Here is a 26,998-nt window from a genome sequence, read left to right as displayed (position 1 = left end):
AATAAACAAGCAACGTAGTTTTCAGTAATTGCTGACCAACACATATTATTCGTTTCTGAAATGTTCACACGGGGCAGCAGAAGTGTAATACATATGGAGGTATTGCCGCTGTTTGAATTGTTTCGTGCAGGTTATTTTTGTGGAGAACAGATAGTCAACTCTTGTTCAGCTAGAGGGTAGCTAATATCAGCCTCCTACGTATAACATTCATTTCTCACGCCATTTTACTTCTTGTAAATGTGCCTCGCGATGCGATTGTCAGTCAATGCATTTAAATTGTACTCCTAAGACTTCACTGGAGAAGAGTTTCGACATGACATATAGAGTCCTCTATAGCTACTATGTTTTTTACATTGGCCTTTTCTTTTTCTCTCTCTCTCTTTTTTTTTTAGTGACGATAATCTCCATTCGTACTAGTGACACGTCGCTTTAATGATTCTGACTGTTGTCACTGCTATGTACTTCTCCTCCAGTGAACACCAGGCCTTGTGTCATTGAACGAAGACGTCATCGTAACGGCATTCTCCGAGACGAATACAACAACGCAACAGCGAAGCGTTTTGCTGTCTTCCAGTCTGAAACTGTGTAACTCATTGAAAGTAAAACCATAGTACAAGAATAGATCAAAAAATTTGCGTTTGCGGGCTTTGCTGCAGCGTACATGCAATCCAACACGACGCCGATGCGGGTATATGAGCACCGAAATGCAGGCAGGGTTAGTGTGGTCTTCGAATAGAAACATTTTGATAGTTTATGACTTAAAAAAACGTAGCTACAGACAGTTATAGATTAAAGATATGTTGATATCACGATGAGCGCACAAATCACTTTTAGAACTAAATGTTGCCTATAAAAAAGACAGATCATAAAGCACTAGACTGGATGTCTTTGATGTAGTGCGTGGAAAGTATGATGCTTGAATGAGACGTAATACCAAAGATAGAACAGTCTTCACTATCGCACACTCAAACAAAAACACTGATTTTTAAGACGAAGTAACTGCGGAAAATATTTGAACTGATCGTTTTTAGATAGAAACGTAATCAGAATCTGCTGTGTCCAACGAATATTCCGCGAATGGACCTGGAAATTACATAAAATTAAATAAGTCGCTCGTAGGAGAAAAAATAAAACCTTTTGAAGTCTCATCCGTCAGTGAAACTGGAAGAAAACACAATAAAAATTCACTCGAACGCTTCCTGTACAATGTCCTTCGGTATGAGTACAGATGTAAGTACGTGGATAGGCGATTTCAAGCCTAGACAAAGTGAAGGAAGTTCATAACTGTATACGTCATGTTGGATGAACAAAAGTGAGAACAAAAGTGAGAATAGCATTTCAGCGAACGTAGAGGCGAAATAAAAAATAAACAGAGAAAACTCGCTCTGTGAGTCCAAACTAAAGACAGCTCAGGACGTCACGACGCTAGACGAGTACTTTAGAACAACACAGAGGAAAAAGCAAGCTGTGGCAAGTTACCCTTCGAAAAGAAATGCCGATATCTTAGTTCATCGAAATGGGAGGTCGCTCGAGGGTTGCAAGAATTATTACGTAAACATTTTCTACTTATCATATGTACTGTCGTTGCGCCCTTTGCTTGCGTTGGTGGTGCGTTCTGACAGTAATTCCTGATCCCATACAAAAGGTGTGAAAGCTCTAACTGGGACGCATCAAAATGAATGGCAGGTGAAATGAGTCTTCAGAAAAAGATGGAAATAAATGAAACGAAGAGATAAATGTTGATGAAAAGAGCCGCTACTGTACTGGTAGCACGATATCACTTTCACATTAGCTGCGAGAGAAGAATAACTGTGGATCTGAAGAGAAAGTGAGAGTACTCGCATGAGGACACGATGTAGCAGACTAGCTCATGCGTGTAACTGAAAATAGATCGTAAGCCATGTGAGCGAGGTCTCGAAAAGTAAGCGGACAATTGCCGATAAAGTTATTAACTCTTTTCGAAATGAACTGTCTCGGTAACGCGTTGTTCAATACACACACTCTTTTTATTTAAATACTCAAATTCACGAACCTCCTCTACTCAAATCGTAAACTATTAATGGACATTAACGCCTGGAAATCTTCGAAACATCAATATTCACACAAACGTAAAGTCGTAAAAAACAGAAATTTACACCGCTATTACTGTGTAGTAATAAGAAAATCAGTGAATAGTAAAATAAGTATTTGGCAGTATTGTATTGTTCTTTCTGTTCGTTACGTATCTGGCCTTCTTTCCCCTAAAAAGAAACCCAAATTTATACCGTTCGAATATGTACAAAGTGCCTAGTAGACGTTAATAACGTTGTACCATCTGTTCTATATACCAGTGTTTCTTATCATTCTATTGATTGGTAGCGCATAGGAAGATTTTCTATATTCCTGTGTAAGTAAAATAATTATTTATGATTTCTTTTCTGCAGTCCCTACGCGACCTACAGTCAAGAGGCTGAAAAACATTACTAAATTCTCTGTTGTAAAACCCGCACTTGGGGTTTTCTAAGCAGCTTTTCGCGAAACTCCTTTCATGGATTGTGTCCCAGGTGATACTTGACAGCAATTGCACGACACTCCCCCACCGGACGAACAGACGGCACCGTCCTTTTCTTCATATGGTACGTAACGTACTGATATGGATCCCAAATGTGTGAGCCATACAAAGATGCAGTCATTTTGTCAAAAGTTACAGCGTTATCAGGTTTCATGAAGTGCAAATGTTTATATGTATCTCCATTTGGTTCGAAAAATGGAGAAATGAAACTAGAAGTGCAAAGACGCAGAAATGGCCGTCTAGAATGCAGAGTAATGAAGCGAATACGAACGGAAACAATTAGACTGACGCTACCAAATTGAAACGGTGTGCGTGAGTGGTTGCCCTTATTTTAGTAACTAACTACGTGGAAACAGATGAGAGACAGAAATATTTGCTGACGATATTGTGTCTATAGTTCAATAATTCTAGATAAATTCGAAACATATAACTACGCCAGAAGATAACTGACACTCCATCTGCAGGAAAGCCGTGAGATTTCACCGCTACCACCCGGCTGGGAGTCGGAGCGGTTTTCACCGTAGGTACGCGCCAGGGAATCTAACGTTCGCGTAATATCCAATAAGTGTTTGCATTTGCGGTAGTCGCTGTCATTTTAAAACCGTCAGTCGAAGCCTCTTCAATCTCCTGATGTTCATAATAAATAAGGAATGAAGCGTACCGACCTGTAGTGAATAATGTCTCCATGGATGAAACAATAGATGCTGGTAAACATGTAGATTCCGTCTTTCTAGATCTCCAAAAGTCATTGGACGCCACACTACATTGTCCACTCCTAGCAAAGGTGCCATCTTATCGAGTATCTTTGCTGGTATGTGACTGGCTTGAGCAATATTTGCCTGATACAGCCGTGTGCGTTATACTGGAAGGCGAATGTTGTGTAGAAACGAAAGTAGCATCAGGAGTGCCCCAAGGAAGCGAAGAAGGACCTCTATTGTTTGCGGTATACATAAATGATTTCTCAGATAGAATCAGTAGAAGTATGACACCTACATCTATGCTCCGCATGCCATTTTTCGGTTTTTGGCGAAGGGTACTTTGTATAGTGCTGCCTTCCACATTTTCAGTTCCTCACCCTAATTAAGTGGGGGAAGAACGACTGCCGGTAACCTTCCATGTTGGCTCGAAGCGCCCTAATTTTATCTTCGTGATCTTTTCGAGAGATTTACAGCAGCTGGGAGGACTCTTCTAACAACTTACACTCTAGGAACTTGAACAGTAAACTGCTCCGTGATGCAGAACATCTTTCTTGCAACGCCTCCCCCTGCAATTTTGGCTGTGCGACTCCGTAACGCGCTCGCGCTTACTAAATGAACCTGTAAAGAAACGCGATGCTCTTATTTGGGGTCTTCCCTATTTCCTCTAGAAGTCCTATTTGTTCCCGATCGCAATACTCATGCATTGGTCGAACAACTGTTATGTAAGCTACCTCCTTTGCTAACTGACTATATTTCCTGAGACTTCTTCCAGTGAATCTTAATCTGGCATCCGCATTTTCTGCGATTAGTTTTGTGTGGTCGTTCCGCTTTAAATCGCTGCGCGCGCGTACGTGTTTTATGGACACAATTGCTTCCAGTGACTGTTCTGCAATCGTGTGATCATACAGTAATGAGTCTTTCTGTCTACATATACGCCATTCGTTTACATTGAGGATCCATCCACAGAACATCGATCTTTCTGTATACATGCCATCACCCGCGTAAAGCCTCATGTGTATTGTGAGAAGTAACGGACTTATAATACTCCCTTGGTTCACGCTCGCAGTTACTGTTACGCCTGTGATGGTTCGCTGACAGTGCAGTTCTGTACAAGAAAGTATCGCCGTTGGACGATCCTGACTGCAGAAAGATTTCAGCAAGATTTCCAGTTGCTACTCTCTTCAAATGTAGATAAATGTAAGTGTAGATAATTGTAAGATAAATCGTCCAACAAGGAGGAGAAACCGTATAGTACTTGACTACAAGATTAGCATTTTGAGCATGCCAAATTATGTATTTATTTAGTATTAGTAATAAGAAGTGATATGGAATCGAGCGATCTTGTAAAATAAATTTTAGGGAAAGGGAATGCAAGACTTAAATTTGGTGGAAGGGTTCGGGGAAGATGCGATAGATATGTACAGAGAAACACATACAAGCCGCTGCTGTGACCAATTCTAGTGTGTTGTTCCAATATTGGTGTTCTCATCGAGTAGACAAGACAGCAGGCATAGAATGAATTCAGAGATGCGTTGCCAGGATCGTAGCAGTTCGGTTTAGCACATATGAAAGTTTAACAGGAATCCTCGAGGAATCTCTGAAAGAAAAACAATGTGCACTGCTGGATAAATTCAGAGAACCCTTGTTAGAAGAAGAGTGTGGGACCATTATGGTCGGGAGGACAACGGTTCAATCCCGCGTCCGGCCATCCTGATTTAGGTTTTCCGTGATTTCCCTAAATCACTCCAGGCAAATGCCGGGATGGTTCCTCTGAAAGGGCACGGCCGACTTCCTTCCCCATCCTTCCCTAATCCGATGAGACCGATGACCACGCTGTCTGGACTCCTTCCCCAAACCACCCAACCAACCAACCATTATGCTAGCACTGTACCTAGTGTAGAGATCGTGAGAATGAGAGAGATTGCCGGCCGCAGTGGCAGAGCGGTTCTAGGCGCTACAGTCTGGAACCGCGCGACCACTACGGTCTCAGGTTCGAATCCTGCCTGGGGCATGGATGTGTGTGATGTCCTTAGGTTAGTTAGGTTTAAGTAGTTCTAAGTTCTAGGGGACTGATGACCTCAGAAATTAATTCGCATAGTGCTCAGAGCCATTTGAACCATTTTTTTTGAGAGATATTAGGATATGTATATAGGCAGTTATTTTTCTCCGCACTCAGTAAGTGAAAGAAACAGGAAATAATATCGACAACATTGACATGAAGCAGCCCCCTCCATGCATTGTACAGCGTCTTGCGATGTGTACACGTGGTGTAGCAAAAAGGTATGGCCAAACTATCAGCAAACATCCCTCACACATGGAGGAAGAATATATGTTGCCGGGACATGGGCCAAGCATCACTTTATTTCCATGTTAAAGCTCATTTTCTACTTGTATTTATAATTACAGTAATTCTGGGAAACACACAGGAACAGAACCTACCAGCGTTAAGTGATACGTTTTCTCACATGAAATATTCAGTGTACCATCATAGGGAGCACGGATCGTTTAAGCCTGCTACTCGCGACTGTGAGAGGCCTAAAAGGACGAGGGCACCTCAACTGAACTTCTTCTTGCAGTTGAGGACAACAATTGTTTGGTGCCTGCTTCACGAGGACCTGCTGTATCCATACCATGTACAATTTGTGAGGCAGTATCAGCAGCGGAATTGGCTGCACGCGTATACTTCTGCGAATCGTTTATTGAACAATATGTGAACTTTCACTCTAGTGCAACGTGATTAGATTGTGAATTTTTACAATCAACACGGGTGGGCTATCGAGAATCCTCACAAAATAGAGCAGTCACGTCATCAATAAAGATTTTCTGTCAATGTCTGGGCCAAGACTGGAGGTGGCTTTTTAGGGCCTCACGTTCTTCCAACCAGCCTTAACGGAGAAACTGACCATGCTTTTTTAGGGAATACTCTACCTGTTCTGCTAGAATGTATGTCTTCACAAATGCGACAAAACATGTACCTCTTGCACGATGGTGCTCCTCCTTATTTCAGGGTTAATGTCCGGAAGCTTCCGTGACAAAAGTGTAGGTGGAGGGGGAGCAATGCCTTGGCCTCCGCACTCACCAGATGCAAACTCGCCTAGCGCATCAGTGATTCAGTGCGACGATGGGTCGATGCGTGTATTCTTGTTAACCGATGCCTTCATTAAGAATGTATTGCGTACTGTGTTGATACATCCTTTACCTGTGTGTTTTACTTGATTAATGTGTTGCGGTGATGTAGAAACGGAAATAGACATTCCTGCCATGTCACAGTAATAATATAGTGCAAGGCAAATTAGAGAACGATAGCTAAGGAAATAAGCTTGCTCATTGGATTAAGTTTGATGCCGCGTTAACGATTATTGAAATCGTTCCTGACTAGTATTGGTTGGAAATAGCTATAATACGATGTGATTAAGCTACGTTAAAACGTTTCTGCAGTTTACGAGAGTTCGAACGAAGAGCCGTGGCCTACAAGAAAATCATAAAAGGTGGACTTCTTCAGTAAAATTATCATTTTATTGGAGATCTAATCTCTGCTGCTATCTTTCAAGACTGAAAAAAAGGAGGTCGCGAATAAGACGATACAAAGGTTTACCGACACATCATTGTTGTAGTATGCACAAGCAATGCTAGCGAAACGCACGCGGCACAGAATTTATAAGTTTTGTGGAAGCTGCTTTGGAGATAGCTCCTCCCTCCACCCAGGTGCCCGCGGGTGCATTCTGCAGACGCGAGATGTGCTATCTGAGGAAGCCGGCTGCCGCTTCCTGGATGTCCGCAGGCTTCCGCGGGAAAGGTTCCTCCAGTGAGAGTACCAATTAGCAATTGTATCCGCTCAGCAGGCTTTGCCGAGGTTCGTCTCGCAACGGGCTTGTCCGTGGACGGGTTCTCGCCCTCGCAGCCGCACATCGGCACCCGGAAGGGCGAAGCTGTGAGGGAATCGAATTGATTCATCCTAAAACTCCCACCTTACACCTTTTTTTGCAAAACTGTCCGTGGTCCTGACAGGACGGCAGCCAATTTTTAGCCACGCAAGGTTTTCGTTCTCTTGATTATAACTTTGGATAATTCCTGGTAAAGATAACTACGTCTTCGGGTAGTTATAGTGTCTTTTCTTCACAACAAGGGACAGTGCGATAATGGGAGTTAAATAACAGCTTCCTTCTATTGCACTGAAACATCGTACTATTTTAAGGGCAGTGTTCACTTAAAATAACAGCATGTGGTGTATACAAATGAAATAACATGAAGAGGACTGTGGAGTGGAATATCTTACGCGGCGAAGAAGCACCCAATTCACGTATTCACGTTTGCATCACGCTGATGTTCCACTGATGTTCTCTGACTAGTGTGCTGATGCCCTAAAGAAGAACCTGTGCTTCTAAATGTATAATGACATTTAAAAAATACATACAGAATGGACGATGGAATTTGTGATACAACTTGTACAATGGTTAGATAGTTCAATATGTATCAAGCGATTCTCAAGGCGTATCATCAATCTAACGTCCTTGCTTTATAGTAAGAGCATCTTCCTGAACATCTGTAGATACCTTTCTTGAACCAATGGCAGTTACTTTCAGCCTTCTTAAAATGTTATTACATCGCGGACGTGCAGACAGTTTTGTTTGCATCCTTACGAGATGAAGCGGTGGTAAGTACACGAAATCGTCTTATAACAGCTTAAACAGTCTATCTTCCCGTAACCTTTGTCTCTTAAGGGTCATATAGAGGCGGATCTTAAAAATTCTCGATCGTCAGTTCAGTCATCACGTAGATAAGCATTCCACGTGAGAGCTGCTGAAGTATTTACTTGTACCTTCTAAGAAGAATTCAGTTGTATAATAGGACGTTACAAAACTGTTCCAGGAAGAATGAAATTTCTGTTGTTAGATTGTTATTATTATCACTATTTCAGGCATCAAGTATTTTTTGAAACCCTTATTAAGTCTTAATTTCGAGATAAAGAAGGACTGCACTTTCAAAGATCTACAGAACCGTCTGCGGACGTAAGGGCACAGCAACAAATGTTTAAATGGAACCCAGACAAGGAAATGCTGGTAGCCTTCAACCAGAGTCCGAAAATGGTCTGAATAATGACTTACTGCAGTTGCAAAAAATCCAGATTATTATCTGTGAAACTGCATTTGTAGATGCAAGGCCGTGGATAGAAACATTCTTATGTTCACATAATTTTTATTTTTTCTTTGCGACAAATAATCGGTATGACACTTATCCTTCGAGCACAGATACAAGTTGGCCGCGGCGTAAGCGCATTTTTCTCTGAATGAATGCTTGTAAACAAACAACCACAACCTTAATTCTGTGCATATGAGGAGGCTGTTTAGCAGAATCGGGTGGTAAACTTCATGGTAATGTCTGCAGTACGCTATACCTCCTGTTATTTCAAACAAGGTCTTGGAAGAGACATATTGCTCACACAGTTTCCCCTTCATTACTGGATAAGAGCTTCTACCTTCATTTCCCAAATATTGCGATACTCAGCTCTACCCACTTAACTATGTCATCCCTATTTCCGGTCCTCTACTCACCTCCCATCTATAGGATTGCTACACTGCGCGCAGTACAACATTTTGCCGAAATATCAAGCAGATTCGTTTCGAAGTCGCTATCAAGGAACTTGGTTAACTGACGTCAAAATAACAGCTAAGAAAAGATCATGAAAACGCTTTTACATATAAGCCGATGTTTGTCGTCGGATGCACTAGTACTTGTAAATGCATCGACACAAAATGAATCCAAGCAAAGCAGAGAGCATCTTAAAACGAGCTTAAAGGTGTCGAGCAAGCAAGGTGACGGAGACGACTATGTCTGCATTCTCGATACATTCCTGCCGGGCCGCCTGCAAGCCCCCCAGCAGCCGTTGGCCGTGAAACCCACTTTCCGCGCATCCGTATCTTCCCGACTGCATTTCTGCCCCGCGGCTCCGCGTCTGCTACAGCTCCCGATCATCCATGGACGACATCTCTGACTCGTGGCTCCGCCAAAGTGGCAACATTAACTGTGGTAAGCGTACTTACCGCTAATCTGCTTCCGGTTCTGGACGTAATCCTCGCGCCGTTTCTTCTTCCTAGGTCAACTTCACTATGAGTCTCCAAGAAAAGAAGAAGAAAAACAAAAAAAACCTAAACAGAGCAGTCACACCCTAGTAAACCGTGACGTACACACAGTTCGGATACTTCACAGTCACCACGTATCGGCGGTCGATTCGGCTCGTTTCGTCGTGTAGACTTGCCTTGGTCCGCGAGTGCTGTAGGCACTTTGACTACGCTGTTCACCGCATGACGCGTGCGCGATGAATGGACACCTGCCGCTAACCGAGGAGCTCCTCGTGCGCGGCAGCCGCCGCGCTCCCCCCACCACGCCCCGTGCCGCCCCCCTCCACAAGCTGCAGCTGGCGCCGCGCGGAAGAAGTAGGCTACTGGCGCGGGCTGCCGCGCATGCGCAGACAACTACACTGGGAAATACTAGACATCCGTCTCTTCGAAAGCACATCTGCGCAAAGCATCTAATCAAAATGTTTCTGTTATCAGACAGAGCGCAAAAGTAAAAGGCATCTGTATCAACCGGTTGACATCTATTACATTAGGTTTAAGTTTTTGTTCCACAGACCCAAAAAATGAGATGATTCTCGTTGGTGTGGAACATGTCAGAAAGTTTAACATAAAAACATAAAACATTTGAATATAATACTTACCACCCTGGTCATTTGTAGAAATAGGTGAATACAAAGAGGTAAACTGGAACAGCTAATATTCACAGAATTGACATGATGTCAGAATGAAACATTGCTATGCAATATTAATAAATTTATCATACACAAAAAATCTAATGTTGACTGTTGTGACCAGTGTTGTCAAAACTGAAATCTAACACACATTTTTACTTAAGCTGGCTTAACAGTCTCTGTTAAGATATTCATCTATAGAGTAGAAGAAGTTGCCTATCAAAATGTCTTTCAAGCTCTGTTTAAACTGTGCTTTATCTGAAACTAAGTTTTTAATGGTTGCTGTCAATTTATCGAAAAGTTTGTTCCTGAATATTGGACCCCTTTTTGGACCAAGGTAAGTGATTTTAGGTCGTTATGTAGACTGTTCTTATACCTAGTATTGATACTATGTAATGAGTTATTTTTTAGAAATAGAGATGTATTACTTGCAACAAATTTCATTAAGGAATAAATATACTGGGAAGCAGTGCTTAGAATACAAAGTTCCTTGAACAGATGTCTACATGATGTTCTTGAATTTACACCAAAATGATTCTAGTCACACGCTTCTGCACCCTAAAAACTTTTGCTCGGTTTGATTAGCTGTCCCAGAATATGATCCCATATGACATAATAGAATGAAAGTAAGCAAAGTATGCAATTTTTTTAATATTTATATCTACTACATGTGACATCATTCTTACTGCAAGTACAGACTTGCTTAGGCGCTTAAGCTATTCTGTGGTATGCAGTTCGCAACTGAATTTATTATCGAGTATTAAACCCAGAAATTTAACACTGTCAACCTGTTCGATCTGCATGTCTTTATTTGTTATTACCATGCTGGAAGGAAGTCTCTTACAAGTTCTTAACTGTATATAGTGCGTCTTCTCAAAGTTTGAAGACAGTGAATTAGCTTTAAACCACATTAATGCCAGCGAAAATTTGATTGGCAGCTATTTCTAAATCTTTACTTGACCTGCTACTTATTGCAATTTTGTATCATCTACAAACAAAACAAACTTAGCATCTGGCAGTGTAACAGATGAGAGGTCATTAATGTACATCAGGAAAAGCAATGGACACAAGATGGAACCTTGAGGAACACCACATTTACTTAATTCCCAGTCAGACGAAGACAAACTGCTTACTGCACAGGTATTTAGTAACGACACCCTTTGTTTCCTGTTAGATAGATAACTCTCCAACTGTTTCGCAACTTTGCCGGTGACACCATAATATTCTAATTTACTTAAGAGAGTGCTGTGGTTCACACAGTGAAAGACTTTTGACAGGTCACAGAAAATGTCAGTAGCCTCTAATTTATTATCTAATGAATTAAGTACATTCTCACTGTATGTGTAAATAGCTTTCTCTACTTCAGAACCTTTAAGAAACCCAAACTGTGACTTGGACAATATGTTATTTGCCGTCAGGTGCTTAAGGAGACGCTTGAACACAACATTTTCAAATATTTTTGAGAAAGCCGGCAAAAGAGAAATTGGTCGATAGTTTGATGGTATCTTTTTATCTCCCTTCTTGTAAAGAGACCTAACTTCAGCATATTTTGACTAATCTGGAAATGTTCTGCTGATAAGAGATTGAGTATTGCTTGATAAGTGTCTCTAACCTTTTCCATGCTGCCCCAGCACATTTCCTGACGTCACCAACTTCACACCGTCCATTACACAGTCGTCTCGATCTTTCCTCATGTCTTCGAATTCATCAATCGACATCCTTAGTCCTTGGACTATCGATTTTCTTTGCTCCATGTTCCAGCCGCTATCGTTTCATCTTCATTATAGTCGTCATTCATTCTTCCGCCTCAGGCTGTTCTGTGATCAGTGTAATTGTTTTCCTGTATTTCCTCGTAATTCCCAACGAGCATCTACCAATTGCTCGTAGCTCAGCCACAAATTGTAGCACAAAAAAGTATTTATCTCAGTGCCAATCGTCAATATATGTAAGATGTTGACAAAATACTAAATCTGATTCAACACAATGAAGTTGGTTTCCAAAAGAAACTAATTACTGCTGTGGTCAGTGCATATCTTTCTGCAGTGTATGATACCGAACGACTTATCACGGAAGTTTGTTAAATAACAAGTGACATTCGACTGAGTGGCGTGTTAAGAGGCATGCTACAGAATTGAAGCGTCTGCGTAACGCTCCAAGGGAGGAAATGCAAATGGAAAACCAAAATATGGATTTACACAAGGCAGTGTTCTTTCCCCTGTTCAGTTCAAGATGTATACACATGACCAGCCACACCAGCTGGAAATAAAGCGATTCGTATATGCAGACGACATAGCCATTGCTGCTAAAGAAAGAAGTCTTGAAGAAATTGAAAAGAAAGCAAAAAGAAGCTTTGGATACCTTATGGAACGAAAATCATCTGCGAACTAATCCAGAAGAAACGCAGGTATGTGCATTCCAGCTGAGTAAGGGAGAAATAAGAAAAGAATTGGGGATAGAATGGAGAAGGTTTAGACTACACCACTGCACCAATCCAAAATGATTGGGAGTCAGCGTAGACCATACAGTTACAAAAACTGCACTGGGATAAAAGCAAAAGTATGTACAAGGAACAATATTACATGTAAACTAACTACATCTACGTTGAGAGCGCAGCTGGGGTTATTCGATCATTCGCAACGGTCGGGGAAAATGCGGCACAAGCGTGGGAGGTATCTTGCCACTCCAGAAAAGGAGATGTCGTTTAAATGAAGCTGCAGGGTAATCACCGAGTGTCTCAGGCTTGCAATCGTCTACGAAACTTACTCATTTGCGGATATAGCACCTCCAAATATCAGACGCAAAATAGCCAGTGAAACACAGTGGTAAAAACAACAAACCAACTCACGGCACTCAATGTATTACCAAAAAACCGTTACACCTCGTCATTAATCCAAGGAAGAGCTTTGTACAACAGGCAGTTCCGCTAGAAGGCCGATCTGAGACACGCCGCTTATCTCTTCGGTTAGACTCTTCAAGATACAAACCTGCATTCCAAAGAGGAAATCACACAGAAACAGCAGCCACTGCAGTATAGTACACGGAGGGAAGTGAATAATTTAAGAACAGGCATCGGAAGATGCTAGGCAAACATGGTTAAGTGGTGATATTCTCAAAATGACCAGTGCGAATGCGGAAAAACACTGATGATTGAAAATTTGCTCATGTGTCCAACGACAGAGTTTGTTTGCAGAGCGGAAGAACTACAGCGTTCGAAATAAATGATGCGTATTTCCGAAAGTTTGATGTTGAACGGTGTGATCCAGAAATACGTTAGATATCAGTACACTCGTTTGTATGGCCGGCCAGTGTGCCCGAGCGGGTCTAGGCGCTTCAGTCTGTAACCACGCGACCGCTACGGTCGCAGGTTCGAATCCTGCTCGGGCATGGGTGTGTGTGATGTCCTTAGGTTTAAGTAGTTCTAAGTTCTAGGGGACTGATGACCTCCGATGTTAAGTCCCATAGTGCTCACAGCCATTTGAACCTTCACTCGTTTGTTTGTAATGTAATTCTAGGGGAAAAAGGCCATGTTTCTACCGTGAGAGGGCGGGGGGCAGTATCGGCTGTACACGGCAATCGTGTCACCTGTTAACGTCGCAGTACATGTATTGTGTGTCATTACGAGTATTGCGTTGCTTCAAGATGGGTTAGACAACGAAATGAAAGATCAGCGTGCTCCGTATAGCAACTCTAATAGAGTTGAGAATGACTGGTCGACGTCGCAGCGAATGTCCCTGTGAGTCAAAGTGATTTCTTCAGAAAATAGGACAAGTTTCTAGCATCTCGCCCAGTTGACGGTCGTCACAGAAGTAACCGCGAAAGAAAAACAGCAGGTGTGCAGGACCGATATCTGGGCATAACAGCAAGCAGAAACCCTCATCACAGTGCTGCACTGCTACTGCGACTGCTTAAAACAGCTACAGGAAAGCAGATGTCTACAGAAAGATTCGAAACAGGCTTCATCAGCAGGGATTACGTGCCAGAAGAACTCTCATTGCTCCTCCTCTAAATCGGGTTTGGAGAGGGTCTCGCGTCGCACAGGCACTGAACCTTTCTTTACGGACTAGGCAGCAGTGGGAGACAACACCCTTTCCTGACGAGGCCCGTATCAGTCCCCACCCTGACAGTACTGATAATCGAGTATTGAGGCAACGAGGACAAAGTTTAAACCTTAACTGTATTAAAGACCGCCACCATTATCAAGACGATTCAGCCATGTTTTGGGATGGAATCACGTATGGCCTCAAGATACCCCTTGTGCTAGTACATGGAAGGATGACTGGTGTGATGCGTAGGGACGACATTCTTGTACGCATTGTGACTCCATTTGGTGAAAATATCGGAGCGGTATCCACGCTGATGGACGACAAGGTACCTCCATCGTCACAATCTCGTGAACACCTTCCTAGTGGAGCATACCATCAGTCCGATAGAATAGTGTCCACCTCCTCCAGCTCTCAGCTGAATTGCGAATGCATGGGCCACGCTATGACGATCGGTCTGTAAGCGTCCCGCCCTACCAGAGACCGAGCGAAGTGGCGCAGTGGTTAGCGCACTGGACTCATATTCGGGAGGACGACGGTTTAAACCCGCGTCCGGCCATCCTGATTTAGGTTTTCCGTAATTTCCCTAAATCGCTTCAGGCAAATGACGGGATCTTTCTTCTGAAAGGGCACAGCCTATTTCCTTCTCCATCCTTCCCTAATCCGATGGGACCGATGACTTCTCTGTTTGGTCCCCTCCTCCAAATGCACCAAACAGTCCCACCAGAGACCTTACAGGGCATCAAAGAGGCCACTGAGGGGGAATGGGAGAATATTCCACTGGCCTGGATTGGCAATTTGGTAAGTAGTATGCTTACCCGCGTTCAAAAACGTGTCCAATTTTGAAGAGGGCCAACTGGCTCAAAAAAACAATGTGTTATGCCATCAAGAAATTGTTGTGTATGCAGTGGAGTATTTTGTTTGTTTTTGTTTTTTGTTCTCTTGTTTGGGTTTATTAAGTGGAAATCTTTATTTCTTCTTTATTTTTGACTTCTCATGACTGTAATTGACAGAACAAAATCTGTTCTATTTCTTATCGTTTCCAATACTGACAGTAAAGCAATATGCAACATTTATTTTGATCATTGCATTTTTATTCAATGACAAGGCCATTACAGCTGCAGAGTTTTGGAAGAACAGAGCTCAGATGTTCTCTCCCGGACACGGAAAGCAAAAGCAAGTAGCCACAACATTGTTACCGTTGTCGGTATGTTGTACGGAACAGAGAAGGCAATCCAAAAGAGTGATCTCAACATGCGGCGTGTTGCTGCCAAGTTCGTCCTCCAGCATACCGACGCAGGAACAAAAGGAACACCGCATCGATGTATACCAAGAACTTCGTCAGTGTGCCGTGGATTTCCCGTCCTTCACGTCGAGGATCTGTACGGGTAACGAACCATGGGTGTACGGGCATGACCCTGAGAAAAATCAACAGTTTTCACAGTGGAAGAGCCCATCATCTCCACGAATGAACGAGGCGAGGCAGGTGCGCCGCATAACCGATTGCATGCGCTTCGTCTTTTCCGACATTCAAGGCATTGTGCATCAATCCTCAGGGTCCAGACTGTCAATAGCGAATTCTGCTGTGTGTAAACGTACATACACAAATACAGTTGTTTCATGTAAACGGAACTAGTCTCGAAACTTTTAGATTACCCCTAGTACAGGGTGTTTTAAATAAGATATTTTTCTCTGCAACTTGCAAAATAATAAGTGAAAGGAATGTGTATTTATATAGACGTAATAAACGTTACTCTTTCTGTTGAATGATTAAGATAGTTCACTTATTTTCCAATGTGTGTCAGCAATGGGCTATGTAAGTATTTTTAGATAGAGACTGATATTTTCCATTCATGTATGTGATGAATTGAATTACTTTTAGCACAAAAATTCTATTGCAAAATTTAATGAATACTAAATGTAAGATACCTGTATGCAGACACTCTAGCTTAGTCAGGGTTATACGGTGCTGTCGAAAAGTATTGTGAAACTGCAGTCGCATTATCGCTGGGTGTGCGGGCGCGCTGCCAGAGCTGTGTGGAACGGAGTCGAGATGTGCAACAGTCGAGTCGATTCGCGCACGTGGCACGGTGGAAAGAGTAGCGACGCGGCGTGTGTGTTGAAACATGGTCGTAAGGCTGCGGTACTAAAATACGAAATGGCTCGGCGTAACTTTGATGTGGCCAGGCACAGCACAAGGCATTAAGTGAGCACAATATAATCACTCCAGCAGGAAACCTATTAATACAAACAGTACCTTGGGTCCAGTTTTTATTTTTTGTGGAGCTGCATAAAGAAGAGCCTGTACCAACGAACAATGCCTTACAAGCACCGACAACAACTCAACACTAAAATAATTGTCTGATTAGACTTACATACGGATTGCCAGCGTCGTAGTTAGTTTTGTGACTGGATAAAGGCAAGGTATTTGAAAGTTTAAATGGTTAAAATGGCTCTGAGCACTATGCGACTTAACTTCTGAGGTCATCAGTCGCCTAGAACTTTGAACTAATTAAACCTAACTAACCTAAGGACATCACTCACATCCATGCCCGAGGCAGGATTCGAACCTGCGACCGTAGCGGTCACGCGGTTCCAGAATGAAACGCCTTTAACCGCACGGCCACACCGGCCGGCTGTATTTGAAAGTGTCGATTATTAATTCTACCTAAGACAATTTACCAAAATAGGTTGCACCCTATCCATATTGCTAACCCGAGAAAATCCCAACGAATGAGAAGCAATTACAATGTTTTTCTATAAGAGGATTAAGTCAAAATAACTCAGCAGTGAGTAACTATTTTCTGTGCTGAAAGAAGTAACAATAATTAAATAATCAATTATTTGATAGATAGCAACTAACCAAAGTGGTTATGCCTAGTAATTTAAACAGTGATTTCAAAAGCAGTGCTTAAAAATGTAAAATTCAGCAAAATATATTTTTGTGTATTTTGTAAGTGATTTTACGCAACTGCAATCTGCCAGAAGTCATTGTTAAGTCTTGAGTAAGCAATGGTAGTAATAGTACAACGTGATTTTCAGTAACTGTTAACGAATAATAATGAAATTTGAAATTATCTGAGATCAAATCAGTAAAATCATTTCCAGAATTTTGACATACTGTCGCAATGGAAAATTAGCAAAAAAAAAAAGCTCAAATGTGTGTGAAATCTTATGGGACTTAACTGCTAAGGTCTCCAGTCCCTAAGCTTACACAATACTTAACCTAAATTATCCTAAGTACAAACACACGCACACACATGCCCGAGGGAGGACTCGAACCTCCGCCGGGTTCAGCCGCACAGTAGCCCCCTAGACCGCTCGGCTAATCCTGCAGAAAATTAGCTCTGCAGATAACGTGACTGTGAATTACATGAAAGTAATTATTGATCATGGTTCCAATCATTACGATTTTTTTCCAATTGAAATGACAGCATTTGGTAATGAATAAGTACAAAAACCTTTTGCGCAGAACTAACGACAGTAAGCATGGCAGCGAGTTAAGCAACGATTTTTGTATTTTACGTAACCAGTCACAACTAATGAAATTCTGTTCTTCTCTGTTCATTAATAGTTTCCATATTTTATTATTTGATTGAAAAGCTTTTGACTACTGTGACAGATCCATCTGAAGCCGTACTAACGTGTTATTAACAACTTCGTGATATTTTTGCCTGATAACGAAGTATTGTTACATACATTTACCAGTAATACAAATCAGTAATTACAGATACAGTAATTTAATTTTCTTTGTTGATTAACTAAACTAACTACTTTTTCCAATTTTGCTAGCTACTGTGAATCGATTTCATTCTTTATTTTCCATTTTACTTCAACTGAAATTGGTTTTCTTATCGTCTTTGATAAAAGCACTGAGGAATCGCGATACGGTTATAGCAGCACTTGGGTTTCACCGATTTCAATTATTCTACGTAGTAGCACCTTTCCCGCACAACAAGAACTTTAACCACAGCGTTTATTTAAATCCAAATTAACTGGAAGTGTAAAGGGTTGTAATGTATCTTTCAAATGATATCAAATTTCTATCAGTTTTAGTTAGGGAGCTAAAAATGTTAAAACTTTTAGAGGTGGATGAAACATGCCGTACATGATTGGCTGTGTTTAGATGGACCTTCTGGTGGCAGGCATGAGTATGTTATGTCGTTTGTCAAAGAAGGTGATACATTAATGTGTGTTGCGAAACCCCCGGAGATGAAATTATCATTCCGCATTAACTCGCAGGTACTTTGGAGCATGAGATGTATCGAGCTTTTAAGGTCGACCATTTAGGTGCTCTTCTTGGAAACGTCGGTTTAGATATTAAAGGCCGTATGTAGATGCAACACATTGTACACCCGGGCTATTCTGCGCTTGATGCTGTACAAGAATTTTAACATGATTTCCTCGAAGATGATTAAGGCGCTGTGGCTCTCAGGAATAGCTCACACGACCACCAAATTTAATATCAGAAGGTCTTTTTCTGGAAATATCTAAAGAATCGTGTTTGTGTCACCGACCTCACAATCCCAAATACTTCAAACATTGCATCGAGGAAGCTTTTCGCTTCGTGACACGAGCAACTTTTTATCTCGTCCACATGTCGTTTAGAAGGCTCAATGAGTTCTGCATTCAGGAAAGTGGGTTTTAACACCTCACTTAAATCAACATTCCGCTACCAGAACATTTACCTGAACACAGCTTGTAGCAACCGGTCTCAAAATTTTTAGCGTTTCTAGCTCTTTTACTGAAATTGATAGAAATCTAAATTAAACTGAATTCTAAGCAACTGTTTTAAATATATGAGCTACATGACAGAAAAAATTTTATATTTCAAAATTATATCTCGTTGGTCTAACTCTCTGGAGAATAAGTAAATAAACTATTTATTACATTTATCTACCTAAACAAACATTAGTTTTACTTAATATTTTGTAAGTTACAGAGAAAAAACACCTTATCTAAAACGAATTTACACGTGTACAAAAGAAATGAAGTTTTCGATGCATTACAGGCAGAGGTATTTCGCCTTAATGGCATCACTGGCAGGCGACAGAGCTCCCAAGCCATAGTGCAGTGGGATTACGGGAATGCTGACAGTGTTAGCTGAGTGATTTTGCAGACATTTCTGCCTTGACAATAGAATTGGAGGGTTTTTATATCGTCATGGAAACAATTCATGATATTATGATGTAAGACAACGTAGCAGGCGATGCTTCTAGGAGATAGGAGCAAGTAGACAAGTGCAATTACTGAACCGAAGAGATTGTTCGATACTGGAGGAAAATTAGGGCTTTCTTAAACTTCATGTATGATTGGCTGAAACGATAATGTTCGAACAACATTATGGAGCTATTCCTGATTAGCGAAATCAGCTATGTGGGAGTGGTGTTTCATGGAGTACAAAAAAAAAAAAAAAAAAAAAAAATTCAAATGTGTGAATTCCTGAGGGACCAGACTGCTGAGGCCATCGGTCCCTAGACTTACACACTACTTAAACTAATTTACGCTAAGAACAACACACAGACCCATGCCCGAGGGAGGACTCGAACCTCCGACGGGAGGGGCCGCGCAGTCCATGACATGGCGCCTCAAACCGCACGGCCACTCCACGCGGCGTGGAGTGCATGTGGGGATCTCTGTCACTTCGCAAAGCGAAGAGCCGTGTGTATTCTATTGCAGCTTTTGTTTCTTTACAAGGTATAGAACCGTGGTTCAAAGAGAATGACGGAATTTCGGCTCAAGAGCGTAGCAGGAAAGTGATATCACGGTTAGGTTTCCCTTCCTGGGAAGATAATGTAGAGCGATTCTGAAGAAGCGACTGATTTTTGTTTTATTGCTAAGTGTGTGGTAAACTGCTGCATATAACAGAAAACTTGTGAATGCTTTATGAAAGCTTTAACTAAAGGTAAGGAAGTGCGTAGATTTGAGTAAAGCCACATTAAATGATTTTGTTTCTGCGGAAAGTTACGCGTTCATACTTCTATGACTATGGACTATTTTTTACATATTATTATTGATCTTAGACTTCGCTTACATTTGAGTAAAGGCTTACTAAACTATAATGTTATTTCGGTGGAAAATAACGCTTTAGCCAGGCGCTGTGGCCGTTCGGTTCTAGGTGCTTTAGTCCGGAACCACGCTGCTGCTACGGTCACAGGTTCGAATCCTGCCTCGGGCATGGATGTGTGTGACGTCCTTAGTTTAGTTAGGTTTAAGTAGTTCTAAGTCTAGCGGATTGATGATCTCAGATGTTAAGTCCCATAGTGCTTAGCGCCATTTGAACCATTTGAACTAAGGCTTTTGTACTGATGTGACCGTGGAGACTCCTTTACTTAGTTACTGTTCTAAGACTGTTCTTTCCAAAGATTCCAGAATATTCACTGAAACAGGTAAGTAGAGACGTAAGTAGTCGATTACTTCCTGTCCAGACGTCGGGCAATATAGTCTCTTTTATAATGCTCTTTAGCGTCTAATTACAGCCAGGGAATAAGTAACTCTCTCTCAAAAATGAAATGAGTACAATAATTTAATAATACTCTTTAAATGGTAACACAGGCGTGATAACTAATAAAATTTTGCTCCCATAACAAATCGAGGATGCTGAGCATTATTTGAATACTACAGAATGAATTTTCGCCATACAGCGGAGTGGGTGCTGATTTGAAATTTCATGGCAGACTAAAACTGTGTGCCGGACCGACACTCTAACTCTGGGTCCCTGCCCTTCGCCAGCAAGTACTCTACCGAGCTATTCAAGAACGGTTGAGAACGCATCTTCACAGCTCTCCTTCCACCAATTCGTCTCCTCGTACCTGGGAGTCAAAACGACAGACCTAGAAGCGGGGGCAGTTATTTCAGATTCATTTCTATTATTCACCGTGGGATAATTAAAACACTTTGCTGATTGTGCGTGTCGCACATCGTTAGTAACGTGGTAAGAGAGATTATTCTATAAACACACAGAGGAAAGTGGGATATCACTGTCGTGCAGAGATCCATATATAAGGTGTATCACAGTTACTAGCGAAAACTGTCAAGGGTAAGATTGTACGATAGTAGAAGATATAATATTCCAGTAAATGTGCGTCCAAAAATGATCTGTTTGTAAAATAACGTGAATGTGTTGTTACGAGCCGAGGCTATCTTAACCATGAAATATTATCGTTGTTAGTATTTACATTATCTGCTTACTACTTTCAATACGCTGTTATTCAAAAGTTAAGGACGAAAGCAACCTTTACATTATGTGCCATTGCCAAGTAACGTAGAACGATGAATCTTGGACCACACATAGAACGAACTGCTACCGTACAGAACAATGCAGTACAGTACAGAATGTAACTGAAAGAAATACGCAATGAGACGAACAGAAATGGCACTTTCACCTAAAGACAATAATTACACTTACGACACTGCGGCTCATGAAGGTGCCCTGGGCATTACAAATGGTGGGACGTGGTTCTTAATAAGGTGTGTGATCGCTACGGACGGCAGTGGATCCTCTGTAACGTATTCTTATGTTGGCTACAAGGCTGATGAGGATTTCTTGTGGTAGTACATCGCATTCCTTCACCAGAGCGGTGACGTCTGCTGGATGGTCGTTGGTGCATGTAGACCTGCTGTAATATGTTTCGTAAAAGCGACCCACACGTATTCGACGGCATTTTCGTCGGGTGAACAAGCAGGCCAATCCATTCGCTGGACAGGCTCACGGTCCACGAGCTCCTCTACCTATGCTGTTAGATGCTGCCACTCATTGACATCCATAAAAATGGAGTTAGGGGCGAATTCACCCCTTGAAAAGACACACATTGGAAGGTTATACAGTGACACAATACCGTGTTCAGTGATTTGGAGGTGATTAAGTCCATGCAACACTACACGTCCCCACACGTAACACCTGGACCACCAAAACGATCGTGATCGACAATGTTTCTGGGTGTAATACGTGTTTCCACTTCTCGCCATATGACGGTAAGCCCAGCATTGTCAAAACACGATCGTTTCGGTGGTCGAGGAATTGAGGTGTGGGGTGGCATAAAGTTGCATTATCCAAATCTTTGAACGCGGTACGCCTACAGGCCAACGTCATTGAGACGCTGTACTCCTTCCCCATGTTCTTCTTTTCATATGTGCAGTCGGCCTTGACTTCACTTTTATGGGCAACAATGCGCGACCGCGTAGAACAGCGCAGTCTGAGGAGCTTTTGGAATACGAGTATATTCTGCGAGTAGATTGGACTGCTCATTCCTTCGACTTAAAATCCCATCGAGCATGAATCGGGTGCGTTGGGGAGACGCGCTGCAAGACGTCCACATACAAGAACTGCCGTCCAAAAGTTTTCAAGCGCGCTAGTGGGGGATGGGACGCTCTGCCTCAAGAACGTTTTAACAGTATCGTGGTCAGCATGGGAACGCGCTGCAGAGGATGCACTGACGTCGAAATGGTCACACGTCCCACTAAGGACCACACCCCGCCTTTGGTGATGTCCAGGAGATCATCACGAATAGCGGTGACTTCAGTGTAACTACTGGTTTTGTATAAAATCGTTATTTCTGTTCATCTCAACGTGTTTCTTTCAGTTACTTTCTGTGGTATAGTGCAGCAGTCCTTTCTATGTATGATCCAAGATTCCTCTTGCTATGTTACTTGGGACTGACACATCATGCGAAAGCTATTTTCGTCCTTAAGTTTTGCACACTAGTCTATATAATTTCGCTTGTTGTCGCCAAATCTAAGAAGGTTCGCCTCATTGAATATCAAGAATTTGTAAAATAAACCCTCCAGAAAATTGAAATATTAGGCTCATCGTAAAAAAGTAACCCCTTAATTTGCGAAACGAGGAAGTAGATTTTAGAGAAAAGCGCGTTCAGGAACTGTCTGTCGAACTGTTATAAAACATTGACTCTCTCAGTTAAAACTGACATACTTCATCCTACTCATTTACATTGTTCAAGCTTTCAATTTACACAGTTTTTAATTTATTCGGTTAATATCATGTTTTCTTCTCATTGGGGACTTCTGCTATCATGTGTAGATGGTGGGCGGAAGCTTCACCATGATAACTACATCTGCGTCATACTCCGCGAGCCACATAATGGTGTGTAGCGGGCGGTACTTTCGGTACCGCTATCTGATGCTTCCAACCCTGTTCCACTAGCGAATAGTGCGTGGGAAGAATGATTGTCGGTAAGCCTCTCTATTGCCACTAACTTCTCGAATTTTCTCCTCGAGATCAATACGCGAGATGTATGTGGGGGGAAGTAATATGTTGTCTGACTCCTCCTGAAAAGCACTGTCCCAAAATTTCAATAGTAAATCCCGCAGTGATGCACAGCACCTCTCTTGTAACGTCTGCCAGTGGAGGGTGTTTAGAATCTCCGTAACGCTCTTTCACCAGCTAAACGATCCCGTGACGAAACGCGCCGCTCTTCGTTGGATCTTGTATATCTCCTCTATCGGTCCTACCTGATAGGGGTCCCAGATAGATGAACAATACTCAAGAATCGGGCGAAGAAGCACCCTATAAGCCACTTCTTTCGTGGATGAGTCAGATTTCTTTAAGGTTCTTCCGATGAATCTGAGTCTGGTATCTGCTTTTCCCACTATCTGATTTATGTGATTCCACTTAAGGTCGCTCTAGATAGTTACACCTGGATATTTTGCGACATGCGCTTTCTCCAGCTGTTTGCCATCAACAGTGTAGCTGTATAGTAGTGTATTTCTTTTCCTATGCATGCAGAATATGTTACATTTATTTACGCTCAGGGTCAACTGCCAGAGTCTGCACCATTCATCAATTCTCTGCAGGTCGTTCTGCACGTTCTTACTATCTTGTGGCGCTGGTTCTTTGGTAAAGATAACTGCATCATCTGCGAAGAGCCTTAAAGAGCGTCCGACGCTTTCTACTAGATCATTTATATACACTCTAAACAGTAACGGTCCTATCACACTTCCCTATGGTACTCTGAATACTACTTTTACATCTGTCGATTTTGTTCCGTTAAGAGCGGTGCATTCAGTTCTATCTGCAATCGCAAGTCTGCTCCGATAGTCCGTAAGATGGTATTTTTTTCATTAAAGGGCAATGAGGGACGGTGTCATTTTCACGCCATCAAGCCTTTGACAAATGAGAATTCTCCGTACTGTTCGGCTCCGCTCAGCGCCTCTGTGGATCACTGAACAGTATGAATATTTTAGGATTTATCGTGATTTATATTATCTTTTCTCTGTAGTGTTAATAAGTTTTATAGTTCCTGATTTCCCTTTAAGAAAATTAATGTTAAATTTTCAGAAACCCCTTATGGTTTGTAGACGATCTATATAGTTTGAAACCGGTCATCACTAATAAATTAATAAATTATCTACTGATTTCAAATTCAGACTGATGTTTTCATTATAAGTGAATTTAAATCGCTCTATTCCGACTATTTTATCAAAAATCCTTCTGAATAATACTTTTAAGACCTTCTCGTTTAGTACACATAAGCCGTAATAGCACACACTGGAATGTAATTTATCGATCTGCGATATTTGTTTCGTAAAGTAATATCGAGTTTAGTGGCTCAGCTAGTGGAGATACCAGCAAAAAGAAATGGGATCCCAAGGAAACTAATTCGCATAAGTTGCTAGAAACGCTGGCACCGAAAAAGCTTGTGCCGATGAGTGATGCATTGTAACTGAAGACGCCCTTGTTTGTCCTTGGTCACCTGCGTGTGAGTCTCGTTCTCAGGTTAGTCGTGCACGCGATGTTACGTGTCGTCTGCGACAGTCACCGTCAACACACCGTGACAAATGCCAAAAAGTTCGAAGGCAAAAATAAATCATATAATTTGCAAACATTTGAGGCGTTTCAGCTTCTTCAGTTCGCATTGATGGGTGATAAAACGATTTCTCTTGATTTCTTCATTCCAGCATCCAACTCATTAATATTCGAAGCAGATTTCGTATAAAGTTTGACCTATCGCAACCCATCATCGTTAGGCGCTTGTCTTTCATAATTAAGTGCAAATCTGAGACACACATATACGAGTGGATCTCGTTGTTGGATAAGCTTTACAGTCCGAAATGACTATTACTGGACTGCATGTGGGCAAGTAGAAACCCCAAGGAACAGACCAACTCTGGCAAAGCCTATACAGATTTTCCGCTAAATTTCAGTACGTGGAAAATACACTAAACCGCCAAAGAAACTCGTATAGGGATGCTTATACAAATACAGAGATACGTAAACAGGCAGAATACGGCTCTGTGGATGGCAACACCTATATAAGACAACAATTGTCGGGCGCAGTTGTTAGATCGGTTACTGATGCTACAATGGCAAATAATCAAGATTTCTGTGAGTTTGAACGTGGTGTTACAGTCGGCGCACCAGCGATGGGACACAGCATCTCCAAGGTAGCGATGAAGTCGGGATTTGCCCGTACGACCATTTGACGAGTGTACCATGAATACAAAAATCCGGTAAAATATCATATCTCCGACAACAATGCGGCCGGGAAAGGATCCTCCAAGAACGGGACCAACGATGACTGAAAAGAATCGCTCAGAGTGACTGACGTGCAACCATTCTGCATATTTCTGCCATTGTGCTCTTACGGATTTATGGACAGCCCTGCAGGATTCATAGTGTCAGTTCGCTCCAGCACTACTTCAGACATTAGTCGAGTCCATGCCACGTCGCGTTGCGGCATTTCTGCATTCTCGCGGGGGCCATGTACGATATTAGACAGGTGTACCAGTTTCTTTGCCTCTTCAGTGTATGTCTCACTTTTCGTTTACAGAAAATTTATAATATAACTCAGTCTATGTACATCTACAACTGCATATATAATTATAAACAAATAGTGTAGTGTAAATGCAGCCTATGGATTATGCATGAGGAGACCTGAATAAAAGGCAATAAATTTACATTGCATCTGCCACTGTTTAACTTCAAGTTTTTTTCTGATGGTGGGAATCGGCTTGTCGCGGGGGCTAAGCATGTCATTGACTACCAAAAGAAAGATTCAGGAATAAACACACACCTAACGTTGTTTCCAATGTTGCGGAATTAGAAACCAGTTGAACTGTGAGACCATAATGAAACCTATTTATATTTAGTCTTAGGCCTGCAAACTGAGACCCCATAAAGTAGTATCTCAAATCCAGAGCTCCCGTGGATATACTCATCTCTCTGTCGTTTTTTTCTTTGCTCAGGGTTGCAGGTTCACGGATACATGTGCTGTCTAAGGTCATTTAAATGGCTTCAGTAACAAACAGAGACACTGTATATTGTTCATTATTATGAGCTTTTAACACAAAAAGAAAGCACGTCTCTTCTGCGCTTTACCACAGCCGCAATCGGTGCTGTCACGATGTTAATACTGAAAGACTAGTATACAAAGCGTCATCTGCAGCTCTCTGACCAAACCACTGTGACATATATTTTCATTTTTATAAATGTAACTACAAAAAAGTGTCTAGTATAAATCCTACACAGAAAAATGAATGTTCTCAAAAGCGTTCGACTTAAATGTGGGTGGTAATATCGAATCCTAGACTGAACTTTGGTTAATTTGACCTTAAATAATGAACTGTCAAAGTTAGATTACGAATATTCAGTGACAGTGTACAGATCGTTAATGAATTATATTCAGAGCTTCTATTGTCGTGATATTAAATAAATACTCTGGTCTGATTGTATCTAGCGAAAGAAATATTTTCTATATGGTCCAAAAATGACAGAATCTTGTTATATCTAGGTTCAGGACTATCAAATGAGTAATTATTCTCTCATTATATAGTAACAGTCGGAGCCAGATATAGTACTAACTCTATTTAGACTGTTTATGCTTCTCCGCTTCGTAGTATTGATTTACGTGAAAATAAGAAATCAAACTTCAGGCTCATATTAGCACTGAATAGAACTAAGGAGAGGGCGTAGCACTATTGTGGCTCACGTCACTTACAAGAAGTG

The 26,998-nt window shown here is 41.7% G+C and overlaps 1 protein-coding gene across 1 annotated transcript in view; it reads right to left on the bottom strand.

Annotated features, from left to right (window-relative positions):
* The window catches only part of LOC124712223 (atrophin-1-like), a 391,525-nt gene extending 382,137 nt beyond the window's left edge, over window positions 1–9,388 (bottom strand). Inside the window, exon 1 of the mRNA XM_047242517.1 lies at window positions 9,291–9,388. The gene's annotated coding sequence lies outside the window, so the exon portion shown is untranslated. The remainder of the gene's footprint in view (window positions 1–9,290) is intronic.
* Window positions 9,389–26,998: the final 17,610 nt, after the last annotated feature.

The sequence above is a fragment of the Schistocerca piceifrons genome, chromosome 8, assembly GCF_021461385.2.
Source record: "Schistocerca piceifrons isolate TAMUIC-IGC-003096 chromosome 8, iqSchPice1.1, whole genome shotgun sequence".
In the NCBI taxonomy this organism is placed as follows: Eukaryota; Metazoa; Arthropoda; class Insecta; order Orthoptera; family Acrididae; genus Schistocerca; species Schistocerca piceifrons.
The sequence above is the reverse complement of the archived record's forward strand: the minus strand, read 5'-3'. Positions and strand labels throughout refer to the sequence as shown.